Source organism: Dendrobates tinctorius, unplaced genomic scaffold (genome assembly GCF_039654945.1).
Source record: "Dendrobates tinctorius isolate UK_male_01 unplaced genomic scaffold, ASM3965494v1 ptg000098l, whole genome shotgun sequence".
NCBI lineage: Eukaryota > Metazoa > Chordata > Amphibia > Anura > Dendrobatidae > Dendrobates > Dendrobates tinctorius.
The window spans coordinates 4,049,045-4,063,870 of NW_027361766.1; the positions used below are offsets into that span (position 1 = coordinate 4,049,045).

Below are 14,826 nucleotides of genomic sequence, written 5' to 3' on the forward strand. Positions count from 1 at the left end.
ATTACATATATTGTTATTTTTCAGTATATCTCTATAATAGTTGGAGCTTTGGAGCTCTGTCTTCCTGATGCATAGCTATAAAGCTCCTATATAGATTTAGAGATAAATAATGTTTTTTTTCTCCTGTTTGAGGTCACCACAAGGAGGAGCCTAAGAGACTACTGTATACTTCTGAAGAATATTGGAGATAAAATTTCATGTTAATCATTTGTCTCCCATTTGGCATGGGATGCATGCCTCTAAAGGGGTCAAGCCTCAAAGCCTGTGAGTGACAAATCTCACACCTTGAGCCATCTAAGCTCAGAGCAAAAGGCTTTCCTGCAAAATAGATACCATGTGGTCTAACTTCTTTGTTGAGTCAGCTATGATGTCTTAAGGAGAATATGGACTTATCGTATGTCCTGGTCACACACCGGTTACATTTTCGAGATCTCTGGACTAGACCGAACGCCTTCCAGGGTCTCGATCCATTCTAGCACCACTGGGTGGGGAGAAACATAGAATTTCTAGTAGGAGTCAGGTAGCAAAGCTGTGTTTGGTCTCAACACATAGTAGGGACCTGGCAGGATCTGATGGCACCAAAAATGCCTCCCTAGGACCGTACATTAAGGAGTTATGACATTGGGCTCCCTCCCAGGGCTGTGGGGTACTCGGTACCAGGCCCGATGAGCTTCAACGGGAGATGTCACGGTAGCTGGGACCCGGCCCATGGCCCTGGGCACCCATTGTAAAAAGGGGAAAGTTTATGAATGATTTGTGACGCCACCTGTGGTGTTCGGCAGTGAAGATGTAAGGGTATGTGCACACTTTGCGGTTTCTGCTGCGTTTCTGCTGCGTTTCCGCAGCGTTTTTGGCTCTGCAGAAATGCAGCAGATTCTGCTGTGTTGTACAGTACCTTTATTTCCTATGGAAATAAAGAAAAGCTGTGCACATGCTGCGCTTTTTTCCGCGCGGTTTTGCTGCGGTTTTCAAAACGCAGCATGTCAATTGTTTGGTGCAGAAATGCTGCAGTTTTACACCTCATCCATTATGAGGTGTAAATCCGCAGGGCAAAACCGCAGATAAACCGCAGATAAACCGCAGGTCTTTGTCCTGCGGATTTACCTGCGGTTTTCTCTACAAAATCCGCAGAGATAAAAAACTATGTGTGCACATACCCTAAGCCGATGCTGCAGGCAGATCCTCTGGGACAGATGGTGTGGTGCAGCAATGATATCATTGCCCTCCACAGGCAGGGCTGTAGTCCCAGGGCAGTGTAGGTGAAGTGACACTTAGATGGTGTAGTGTCGGGCGCAAGGGATGTAGCAGTGCTGGGCGGGTTGACGCAGGAATAAGTGGAGGACACCAGGGCATGTAGTTCCAAAGCTTTACTCAGTCTGTTGCAGGTACAGGTGCCGCATCCGTGCTGTGTCCTCCGGGTCAGGAGCTCAGCCAACTTCCAGGCAAGATGAAGTACTCCTTTCCAACACTCCGCCAACATATGTGCCTTTTCTGAACGTCTCCTCTTATAGCGCCTTTGAATGAAGTACTCCTTGTATTGAGTTACACTGGAGTTCCTCCTGTCAGATGTTCCTATGAACTCTTACTTGTACGACAGACAGCTGTAGCCTGCTTCGGGGACTCCTTCTACCTAGTCCCGGCTCACACACACACGTTGCTGTTGGGCCCCCAAGTCTGGTGTGAGAATAAAGTGGTCACTACTTCTATTCCTCCGTTGTCTGCTGCAGGACCATTAGTATCCATACAACCTTGGAGACCGGACCCCGGCCTTGCGCTTAGAACTTGGGAAGGGTTCTCTCCTTCAACCCTGATCCTTGGCTCTCTTATTCTCCTTATGTTCCATGCTAATCCTTCTTCCCAATGGAGAATCAAGCTTCCTTTCTCTGTCTCTTACCTGTGCCAGCAGACCCAGATCATTATGGCCTGCTGCAGCACTTCCTTCTTCCATCCCTCTCCCGGGGATCTTCTCTGTCTCACTCTCTGTCCTTCTACATCCTCACTCACAGACTGAATGACTGACTGACTGACTCAACTCTTCCCGCTCTTTTATGTAAACTCAGCTCCACCCACCTCCCAGCACATTTCGTGTTCCAAGCAGGGAGCCACCAAGGGGTGCTATGCTACATTCCAAGCAGGGAGCCACCGAAGGTTCTTTGCTACACTACTTTGTGGTGTGGGCTGCACCTCCTTATCTGGATGGTGGGGTACCACACCTCAGGAGGAGGTGCAGTGCCTCTGTGGCGACTGAACCCTCAGGGGCGCCACAACATCATCTTCCATTTTGAAGTTTTTAGCTGTTAGAGGCAAGAGGAGAGGATTTAAATTCAGCCCAGAGTGCAGGAGGGGAGTGACCCAAAGAGGATAAAAGCAAGTGTAAGGCCATATGGTCTTTCTGTCTGATATGCTTGCTGTTCACTTCGAAAGTGGGGGCCGCATTGAGTAACGCGCTGTGAAGGAATGAGAAACCAGCTGACAGCCCATGCCCCCGGCAGCCCAGTGCACACATGATCTAACATCTGCTTATATCTTTTGTCCTAATTCTATTGTATTTGCATATCTGACCATTGTATATGTATAACCATTGTGTATATAGTGTAGTGTCTAGTGTGGCCTTAAGGAGATTAAATATATAATTTAACCTTGGACTGCCCTTTTATCTCAATCCACACGTCTGTTTCTTGGTTTAAGTTTCCATGCTACCGGGACTGGCTTCTGGCTCGTTAACGGACTGGGCTTATATCTAACGAGGAACTGGTGTCACTCCTACTGGGCTGGCAGCGCTCTGGTTCATTGGCGGTAGGGAAAGGGCCTCTCAGCCTTTCATGGTTGTGAGTCAGTGTGGTTCCATGTCTGTGACTGCATGGGCCACATCCTCTCACTCTCTGTGCCTCCGTGGGACTGTGCACAAGAGGTGTCTGTCTAAAACTTTGCCAAGCTGACCTGACGAGTCACCAGGGGGTGCGGAACATCACGTTCGTGAAAGTGGGGAGACCGCACTATGTGATCCTTCTGATATAATAGTGACACCAGGCAGGGTGGCAAGGTGCGGGTTCATCGTATGTGGTGGCCGCAGTGGGATTCTGTGTGATCTCTCCAGTGCCATCCTTCACAATACTGTTTTAATAGTCAATTTGGAAATAGTGTGCAGTAGGCATGCAACTCCCCCAACTCACAGGAGTGGACATCCTGCCTACAGGGGCTAACGAGGGAGTGGAGCCCAATGTCAGAAAGTTCAATATTATGTCTTTTATGTTTAAGAAGGGACAAAATTACTTTAGCCAGCAGGTAGCAGCATTAAAGCACAGCCTTCCGCTTTGGGTCAAGGCTTCTCCATATCACTAGAGGAATGGTAGCAGTGTGGGAGAGAGAGGGATAACAGACTGATAGTCTGCAGAGCCAGAAAGGAAAAGACGAGAAAGTTCAGTTTTCTCCCTTCTGTTCTCTGTGTCCTCCTCCTTCTACACCTGGTTATTATTATTATTATTATTATTATTATTATTATTATTATTTATTTATTGTTATAGCGCCATTTATTCCATGGCGCTTTACAGGTAAGGAGGGGTATACATAAAAACAAGTACAATAATCTTAAACAATACAAATCATAACTGGTACAGGAGGAGAGAGGACCCTGCCCGCGAGGGCTCACAATCTACAAGATTATGGCTTCTTTGTTGTGTTGGCGCCTGCTGCTTCCAGAGATCATATATATCAGTGTGTGTATACAGCTCTGTCAAAAATTAAGAGAAGATGTCTGATTTTTCTCTTTATAGATATATCTTGGAGTAAAATGTAAATTGCTCTTTTATTCTATAAACTACTGACAACGTGTCTTCGAATTTCCAAACAATAAATTTTGTATTTATTTTCAGAAAATGAGAAATGGTCAAAATAACAAAAAAGATACAGTACTTGCAGACCTCAAATAATGCTAAGAAAACAAGTTCATAATAATTTAGAAACAACAATACAAATGTTTTAACTTATTTTGTGGAATAACCATGATTTTTAATCACAGTTTTCATGCGTCTTGGCATGCTTTCCACCAGTCTTTCACACTGCTTCTGGGTGACCTTATGCCACTCCTAGTACAAAAATTTAAGCAGTTCTTCTTTGTTGATGGATTGTGACTGTCGATCTTCCTCTTGATTACATTCCAGAGGTTTTCAATGGGGTTCAAGACTGGAGATTGGGCTGGCCATGACAGGGATGACAGGGATTTGATGTGGTGGTCCTTTATCCACACATTGAATGACCAAGCTGTGTAGCGTGGCGCATTGTCCTGCTGGAAAAAACAGTCCTCAGAATTGGGGAACATTGCCTAAGCAGAAGGAATCATCTTTTTTTCCAGGATAACTTTGGATGCGACTTGATTCATACGTCCTTCGCAAAGATAATCCTGCCCAATTCCAGCCTTGCTGATGCATCCCCAGATCATCACCGATCCTCTACTAAATTTCACAGGGGGTACAAGACAGTGTGGCTTGTACATCTCTCCAGGTCTCCATCTAACCATTAGATGACCAGGTGTTGGGCAAAGCTGAAAATTAGATTCATCAGAGAAGATTACCTTAATCCAGCCTTCTATGTTCCAATCCTTATGGTCTTTGGCAAACTTCAGCCTGGCTCTCCTTTGCTTCTCATTGATGAAAGGCTATTTTCTAGCTTTACATGACTTGAGCGCTGCCTCTAGGAGCCTGTTACGAACTGTTCTTGCCATGCACTTCACCCCAGGTGCCATTTGCCATTCACCTTGTAGGTCACTTGATGTCATCCTGTGGTTGCTGAGTGACATTCGAATAAGATGACGGTCATCCCGGTCAGTAGAGAGTCGTTTTCGCCCTCTGCCAGTCTGTAGCTTTGTTGTCCTCAGTGTCTGCTGCTTGACCTTGTGGTAATGGACTGTGGTCTTAGAAATTTTAAGGATGGAGACAACATGATGCTCACTGTATCCCTCTGCTAGTAAAGCCAGAATTGAGCCCTTCTTTTCCTCACTCAAGAATTTTGTTTTCAACTTCTTTGGCATGGTTGAAAGTTACTTTTTCATTCCTATTACTTTTGAGATATTACTAGCACTTGTCTTGCCATCTAGCTTGCCCTATTGCAAGAGGATTGTGAACATCACAGCAGGGTTTTTATACTTTCCTTCATTAAATAAGATTTGGTTCAGGTGATCGCCTAATCAGAAGCACATTAAGTAGAATGAGGTGTACTCTGGTTGGAATTCAACCGACACTGGAATGGAATGGCTGTCAGACATGTAGAGAAGCTGATTTTTATAAAACTGTGCAGTGGTCCCTTAATTTTTGCCAAAGCTGTATGTGCATACACTATGTACATTCCTTATGTTAGGTCTTCTGTGTGTTAATGAGTGTATGAGGATATTTATCTGCATTCTTCTATATGTATGATTGGGGATTTAAGGAAGGTTTTATGCTTTGAGCAGTATTAGACCCTGTTCTCATGATGTTTTTCATCCATGTTTAGCATGAATTTTGGCAAAGTATGCAATGTACACTCTAAAGCTGTCAATTGCCTTCTATTGCCAGACAGAGGCCAAAATAGTGTCCTTTTGACCTCGGTCTGGCCATTCTGTACGTCCGTATACTTCCCACAATAAAGGTTTAGAATAGTGCAGTAGATAACTTTATACCACACCACAGTATCCTGTAAAATAACCTAAGTGTATAATCATAATAACCCATGGATAAAAGATGCCGCTGTCATTAAACATGACATTATCACAGCGGAGTGTAGACTCTATACATCCACTGTATACTTCAAATCACCTGCTCTTCCATGTCAGTAGATTGCACCCACTGAAACTATTCTTTCTGAACTATTTTATTACTTCCATGATAGTACCATGTAATGACAAGGAAACATCAGCTTTAGCCCACGTTCACACTATTAGTATTTTGTCAGATTTTTACCTCAGCATCTGTAAGCCAAAACCAGGAGTGGAACTGTAGCACCCCAGGAGTACGGTTGCCACAGTGACCTTACCTCCCCCCAGAGGGGAGTGATGTCATGCCTGGAGGCAAGGAAGGGATCTCTCTATCAGGTAGTTCCAGCATACAACACAGTTCCTGTTCCAGGCCAGCAAAGGGAGATCTAAACCCAACTACAGGAGAGCTGCTCTCTCTGGTTAGGAGGAGGGAGTTAGTAGGTAGAGCTCGAGCAGAGAAGCGAGAAGATGTGTGGAAGAAATGCTGGGGACAGGAGCATAGCAGAGCTCATCCCCAAGCTTAAGCGCGAAAAAACGTACGCTGGAGTCCGAGGCTGTGTGGGTGCTAAAGGCCCCACAGTAGAATCCGGAGGACAGGAAGTTGCAGATTCCCTGTTCCCAACTGAGACTTGACTACACAGCAGTATGTGTGAGCCAGAGATGTCATTGAGGAGTGGTTCATGAAGGAGGCTACAGCTGCCTGTCATGCGAGTGGAGTTCTACATAAGTAACAGACAGAGGAACTTGAGTGGAGTTCACAGCAGCAAGTATCTCAGAGAATAGTGCTAGAAAGGAGACCTCACAACCCACCTGTATAGAGAGATTCCCAAATTGCTTCCAAGCTGATCGACTCCTGCACCAACTGTAACTTGAACCCTGGACTGTACCTTCACAGATCAGTAAAAGGTAAAGGAAACTGCACTTTGCTGTGTCGTTTGAATTCTTTCTGCAACACCTTCTCAGCTCTGCTACAACTCTTGCTAAATACTACATCACCATCTTCCTTAACATCTTTCCTCTGCCCTGGGACAAAGCTCCGCCTGTGGGGAGCTATACCAACTATGCTGCATCCTATCATCAGTCCCAGAGGATCTGCACTGCGGCGCTGGTCTCCTCTGATCAGATACCATAGGTGGCGTCATGAACACTCATTACAAAAACTCTTTATCTCATCCCTTGTAAATATACCCCTTTTTGGACACCCAGAGCCACGGACTGGGTCACCGCTGCTGTGACACTGCCCCTTTAAGAGGCTGTAGGGAAGTGGACTGACCTATGAACCTGTCTGCAGCAGGAAGGTGAATACAAAATGTGCCGTAAAAGTACTTGATGTGAACTGGTGTAGATGTATGTGGGGAGACAGCTAGAGACAGTGGAGGATGGTAAAGTACTGGGTTTTGATCACTAGGGGGAAACCAAGAACAGCAGGAAAAGGAGACGGTGCAGTACTAGAGTGTGGCCACAAGATGGAGGCAGAAAGCAGTGAGGAAAGGGCTTAACAGCAGCTTAAGGCTACGAAACTGCAGAGTCATGGTGGGCGGAGTTACAGGAGCTCTAGAGGGGAATTCCTGGGGATGGAAATAAATAGCCAGAGGGCGTTCCCGAAGGAAGCCAGTCCAGGAGGAGGAGCTCAGGAGAAGAGGAGACAGAAGGGAGAGTGGACAGAAGAAGCAGTTCCGGTAGGGACTGAGGAGAGAGATGGTCTGGGGGTGGCCCTGACAGGAGAGCCGCAGGACAGAGAAAGCCCGGGGGTACCAGACGGACGGACTCGGACAGGGGAAGCGCTGTGGCCATGGGCCTAATGGCAGCCATAGTGAAAGAACCGCGAGGGACGTCACTGTAGAGGAAAGAGAAGGTGAAAGGTACCCGGGCCTGTGCGTAGTAGCTGTCATGCTGCTGTTGTGCTCCTGTGGTCGTCGGGAGGACGGCCAATAAAGAGGACCTGTTGAATGCATATATGTTTCTGTCTCCAGTGTGTTCACGGCGAAAAAGGGACTATCCCCCAGTCGGCACACGTACCTACAAAGCGACCCGGTACCGAGTAACCCACGGCCCTGGTGGGCGCTCCAGAACAATCAGAGGAAAACTATAATAGAAACACATCACCACTTCTGTGTTTATCACCCACTCCTGGTTTTGGATTAAAAACACGGAGGTAAAAAACTGACCAAATACTAATAGTGTGAACGTGGCCTACTTCTGTTAATTTATGTGGCACACACAGAAACGGGACAGTAATTGTTTAATTAAAGGTACAGCATTCTAAATACTATCAGGTCAATCTTACTGATTCAGAGATTTATGTTTGCCTGTGAAAATAGTGTTTACATTTTTCACATCAAAAACTAAAGGAATTGACCAGCTGCTTCCACAAACTGGAGATATCTGTTCATAAGGTCATATGAAAAAATGCTGCCCCCTACAGTTAGGAAAGTGTGCCACATGTGAATGCCCAGCTCATGGATCGGGCACTCTGACGTTTCCATGGATCTATATTTTACTATTTCTCCTTCATTGTGACTCAACCCACAAGATGGAAGTAAAAAGAGGCCTAAAAGTTCAACAACAAGTTTGCAATTTTCAAAAACAATTAAAAAAAATCATGCAAACCGTATACTGTATAAGTAAAAGTGTTTTCTCTTTTGGAAAGCCCTTGTTCACTGACTGCTGTTTAAAAAACAAACTGCACTTTACTCACCCTTCCAGGGTCCAGCACTGAGTCTATACTGCTGCTCCCGGTATATGTTATTGCCTGTTATCACTTTCATAGTGCTATAGCCAAACGGTGCGAGGGAGAATAAAGTTCTTTTTCTCCCTGCAGCTTTCTGCAGCCTCCAGGCAGGTTAGTAACGCTATTAACCTGTAGGATAACCCAGTATCTGCAGGTTAATATCGTTTTTTCTAGTGGCAGGTTTCCTATAAATATTTGCTACAGACATTTCTGCATCAAAACGTGTCTCTTGGCAGGAAAAGCGCTGCAAATCCCCCACATTTTTGCAGCATTTCTGCATGCTTTTATCATGCGTTTTTTCCCCAGTTATTAGAATAGGTAAAAAAAACCCTACAAAAACTCTGAAAGACCTGACATGCTGCAGATGTGAAACTGCGTTGCATCAGCAAGGGAAAAAGAAGCAATATGAGCATGAGAATTCAGAAAAATTCACTTTGCAGGGACAGAAAAATGCTGTGTTTTTCGCAACACATAAGTGTGTGTGGGTGGAAAAACAGGAAAACGCAGTGAAAACCTTACAGGTAGACACACCCTAACACCGTATTGGCCAAGTTATTTTTCATTTTTACACTTTTGTTTTTTCCTATCCTTTTTTCCAATAGTCATAACTTTTTTTAACTTTTTATTTGTTTATTAGTATATTTATCTGAAGACATAGCCAAATGAAGACTTGCTTTTCGCGAGCCAAATTGCAGATTTGAATGACATCATTCATTTTATGGTATACTGTACTGAAAAATGGTAAAAAAAAAAAATCCATATGGGATGAAATGGGAAGAAAATGCAAATCTGTCCGTTTTTTTCATTTTAGGGTTTATTCCATTGTAAAATGACCTGTAAACATGATTTCCGTGAGTAGCGGGCTCGGGTGATGAGCATGCTTCACATACCCAAACCCGCTCCATGATGGAATTAGCTGTTATGGGCTGTTAAGGGGTTAAAACATGGCAGTAGAACAGAAGCAGTATATACAATGAAAAAGACAGCTTCCTTGGGGCTTGGCGAAGTGCAGGCAGGTAATTCGGAAGTGATCCTAGTGACCACAAGAAAGGAGACTAGGTAAATAAACTAAAAAAGAGATATGTAGCAGTTTATACAGTTGTGGCCAAAAGTATTGACACCCCTGCAATTTTGTCAGATAATACTCAGTTTCTTCCTGAAAATGATTGCAAACACAAATTCTTTGGTATTATTATCTTCATTTAATTTGTCTTAAATGAAAAAACACAAAAGAGAATGAAGCAAAAAGCAAAACATTGATCATTTCACACAAACCTCCAAAAATGGGCCAAACAAAAGTATTGGCACCCTCAGCCTAATACTTGATTGCACAACCTTTAGCCAAAATAACTGCGACCAACCGCTTCCGGTAACCATCAATGAGTTTCTTACAATGCTCTGCTGGAATTTTAGACCATTCTTCTTTGGCAAACTGCTCCAGGTCCCTGATATTAGAAGGGTGCCTTCTCCAAACTGCCATTTTTAGATCTCTCCACAGGTGTTCTATGGGATTCAGGTCTGGACTCATTGCTGGCCACCTTAGAAGTCTCCAGTGCTTTCTCTCAAACCATTTTCTAGTGCTTTTGAAGTGCGTTTTGGGTCATTGTCCTGCTGGAAGACCCATGACCTCTGAGGGAGACCCAGCTTTCTCACACTGGGCCCTACATTATGCTGCAAAATTTGTTGGTAGTCTTCAGACTTCATAATGTCATGCACACGGTCAAGCAGTCGAGTGCCAGAGGCAGCAAAGCAACCCCAAAACATCAGGGAACCTCCGCCATGTTTGACTGTAGGGACCGTGTTTTTTTCTTTGAATGCCTCTTTTTTCTCCTGTAAACTCTATGTTGATGCCTTTGCCCAAAAAGCTCCACTTTTGTCTCATCTGACCAGAGGACATTCTTCCAAAATGTTTTAGGTTTTTTCAGGTAAGTTTTGGCAAACTCCAGCCTGGCTTTTTTTATGTCTCGGGGTAAGAAGTGGGGTCTTCCTGGATCTCCTACCATACAGTCCCTTTTCATTCAGACGCCGACGGATAGTACGGGTTGACACTGTTGTACCCTCAGACTGCAGGGCAGCTTGAACTTGTTTGGATGTTAGTTGAGGTTCTTTATCCCACATCCGCAATTGTGTCAATTGTGTCAATTTTTCTTTTCCGTCCACATCTAGGGAGGTTAGCCACAGTGCCATGGGCTTTAAACTTCTTCATGACACTGCACACGGTAGACACAGGAACATTCAGGTCTTTGGAGATGGACTTGTAGCCTTGAGATTGCTCATGCTTCCTCACAATTTGGTTTCTCAAGTCCTCAGACAGTTCTTTGGTCTTCTTTCTTTTCTCCATGCTCAATATGGTACACACAAGGACACAGGACAGAGGTTGAGTCAACTTTAATCCATGTCAACAGGCTGCAAGTGTGATTTAGTTATTGCAAACACCTGTTAGGTGCCACAGGTAAGTTACAGGTGCTGTTAATTACACAAATTAGAGAAGCATCACATGATTTTTCGAACAGTGCGAATACTTTTGTCCACCCTCTTTTTTATGTTTGGTGTGGAATTATATCCAATTTGGCTTTAGGACAAATCTTTTTGTGTTTTTTCATTTAAGACAAATTAAAAGATGATAATAATACCAAAGAATTTGTGATTGCAATAATTTTCAGGAAGAAACTGAGTATTATCTGACAAAATTGCAGGGGTGCCAATACTTTTGGCCACAACTGTATGAGAAAATCAACCTCATATATAAAAGAGGACACCAAAAGCCGTGAACCTTTCTAACCTGTTTATTTTTTGGTTGTATATTTTGTTATTGTGTTTTTTTGCTGCTTTTCTCTGTTAACAGCATTCAGAAATATGCTTTACATTAGTCACATGGACATAATCTGTAATCTGAAGATAATTACTTCTATGCAAGAGCGTTGTGGTAATGCTCTATGTCCTGTAGAGAGGTTGTTGGGCATGAAGGAGGAGGAGGTGATCTGTGATATCACCTTTTGAGAATGATGGTTCCTGTGTTATCTACATCTGTCATTGTAAATCTACCTTTGAATCTAGCTGAGCTGATTATTGAGAAGTTTTTAACAAGTGATCTCCTACTATGTGACTCAGTGTCCAGTCGAAGGCTGAGTGCAGACGGAGTTTTGAGCCCTGCGGATTTTTCCGTGCAGAATGGAAGAAAACCGCAGGTCAAATGACCTGCATTTTTCCTGCGGATTTCTTCCATTTTTCACGCGGTTTTCATGCGGTTTTTGTGCGGTTTTCCATTGCGGTCTTCCCCCTGCGGATTTGGTAACAGGGGAGATAGAAAACCGCACAAAAGAAGTAACATGCTGCGGATTTTGTACCGCAGGAAAACCGCGCGGAAAAATCCGCAGCGTCAGCACAGCGTTTTTTTTTTTCATTCATTTTAAAGGTACTGTACATCACAATGCGGATATGCAACATTTCTGCGCGGTAAAATCCGCTGCGGAAACGCTGCAAATCTGCATCGTGTGCACATGGCCGAAAGCTGCGAGATTTCAGGATTATTCTTAAGAGAAGATAACAACATAGCAAATAAAAAAAGATGGAAACAAAATGGTAAAAACAAAAATAAATCAACATAAAGAACTTGATTTTAAGAATAGGTTACTGTTAGGTTAACAAAGTTGAGCAAACAAGTTGTATATGGCCACCCTAGAAATATTTGGGGCCTCGTGTCTTCAGGTGCTAAGGAAAGCTGCAAGTTATAGCTAATGAGAGCGAGTCGTCTAGTGACAATTCTGCAAAAAGTAACCAGCCTACATTCTCTGCATACTGCTCATATAAGAGCCATATAGGGCCAATAACGATCTGAGATACTATCTGATGAAACTAATCTTAAAAGTGTTCAATTGTGGTAACTCAAAAAACATGCTAAGGCAGTCCCACGTAAATGGAATGTGTATGTAACATATACAGTTTAGTACAGAATGATGCAGAAAAATATATTCATCAAAGAAATGTATAGAGCGCCTGGGGAACACTTAAATCATCAGCAGAATTCCGTTATGAGCACTATATTTCATCATAGGAAGAAGAAAACAATGACAACTGGCGTCTATTATCCTTTGAACTATTGCATACACTGGAGTTTCTGGGGTTTCTTCATTTACCGCATCATCCTACACATCAGTATTTACTACATTCAGGTAGACATGGTTTGTATGTGCTTTCCTTTTTTATATATACTGTATAATACATAATGCAAGGATTTCATTACTTTGACTTCAATTCTAAGACTTAGGCCGGGGTCACACTTGTGAGTGCAATGAGAGAAATTCACTCAAGTCTCTCGCCTCAATACCCGGCACTGCTGCCAGCACTCGGGACTGGAGTTTGCGGCTGCATGTCTTTCTATGCAGCTGAACGCTCCGGTCCTGAGTGCCAGCGGCAGTGCCGGGCATTGAGGCGAGAGACTTGAGTGAATTTCCCGCGTTGCATTTGCAAGTGTGACCCCGGCCTTAAAGGGATTATCCAGGTTATATTTTCTTTTTTTTCCCGCTGCTCTGGAAGTCCGTGCCTATTTAAAGTAAACAGAAATGCAGAGTCCACTGACATGGTAGAATCATTAGGTGATTATTGGTTATATTTTATACTATTCATCACTTTTGGGAGAAAATAAACCTGGAAAATTCTCTCTAAAGAAGACGTTTCACCAATTTTTTCAAGTCTAACTAAACACGCGATGTAATACTGGCTGCAGAGAGTAATAAAACGTTTTTTTTCTATTTTGCCTCTCAATTGCAGAAATATTAGCAACAAAGTATCTGGCACCTAATGAGTTCACCTGGTCTACCTCCTGCATGAGTCAGTGTATGGGGAGGGGCATTACATCTCACACAGGAGTAGTCCAGAACAGTCATTCGAGACACGTGTGAGATATAACGTAGCCCTGATCTCACTGTAGATTGATTACTATTTGCATCAGCACAACAGGCATAAATGTGATTCTGACACACTCAGTAACCAGGAGAACTGATAAATGGGTTTGTAATGTGTCACGGCTAAACTCAGCTGCACTTCCTCACACTGACTCATGCAGGAGGTTAGATCAGGAGGTCAGGGCTGTCTGTTATTATACCTATCGCTTAATGATAAAGCTACTCAAAGCTACTGCAGGGGTGTGCTTTTTTTCTCTAAGTGTTGCTGCCTGATTATGATTGGTCAGCTTCATACAGGGAGATTAAGTACACCCCCCCCCAATGAAAAGCTATATTAACACCAACTTGGACTTTAAAAAAGTTAACTCCTTAGATGCCAAACACTTTGATTGCTAATATCTTTGCAACAGAGAGGCTAAATTAAAAAAAGAGCAAAACAAAACCCCAATAATGTTTTATTCTGCTCTGCAGTCAATATTACTTTGTGAGTCCAGCTCAACATGAAAAATTCAGAACAAGGTCCTGTGAATCTCTGATTTGAAACTATGGTAACTATTAGGGCTCGCTTTCAAAACCAAATAAATCATATGAGTGCATTACGATAAGAAAAGGCATCACACTGGGACCAATGTTATTCAGATAGATTGCATTTTTTCTCAGCTGTATTTGACATGAGTGAAAATGCTGGAAATGAGGAGTAAAAAAACAACAACTCACTTATTGTTTTTCCCCACCTTTCTTATTCTGACACTGTACTGTCCTCCACTCTTTTCTGTTTCCAGCTGCAATGATGATGTCCCATCACAAGGAAATGTGACTGCTACAGTCAGTGATTAGTTGCAGCATGAGGGGATTGTAGGACTCTCGTCACAATTTTTTTTATGCTCTGAACCTTTTCTTTTGTAAAGTATCATTATTGATCTCTCATGGAGTGTTACATGCATAATTCTGATAGAAATTATACAATGCATATGCTTTTTGATTATTTTTATATGTAGTGAACTTTAGGCTCCATTCATCATTTAAATTTTTTAAGTCACTTTTCTTTGTCTTGTGGACAGTATTTGTTGATGTTTCTTTTGCAGCAAATTTTTCAAAATGGCTCATGAATTTTGGGTAAAATACAAAATGCTCTTTATTTGTGTCTTTAATCTGCTTTGAGACATTTTAGCTAAATAATTTGCATAAAAATATAAGGTGTAGATAAGATCATTCCAAGGGAGGACTGGAGTACAGTTGTGTCAAAATGTAGCAAATTTTATAAAAAGTTGCATTTGATGGATCAGCCAAAAAACATCTGTGAACCTCAAACCCTGTCCACGATGGCAATCATAAAAAGGTGAACACATATAAAATAGATTTTATAAAAGGCAAATGTCAATGAAGAATAATGCGCAAATCAAAACAGGCTGAAAACACCTAAATCGAGATAAAAAAAAGGTGCAAATGCAATAATGAATACT

General features: G+C 42.9%; 1 protein-coding gene across 1 annotated transcript in view; it reads right to left on the reverse strand.

Moving 5' to 3' along the window:
• Positions 1–14,826, reverse strand: part of PTPN22 (protein tyrosine phosphatase non-receptor type 22) — a 150,423-nt gene that overhangs the window by 74,570 nt on the left and 61,027 nt on the right. The gene's annotated exons all lie outside the window — the stretch shown is intronic.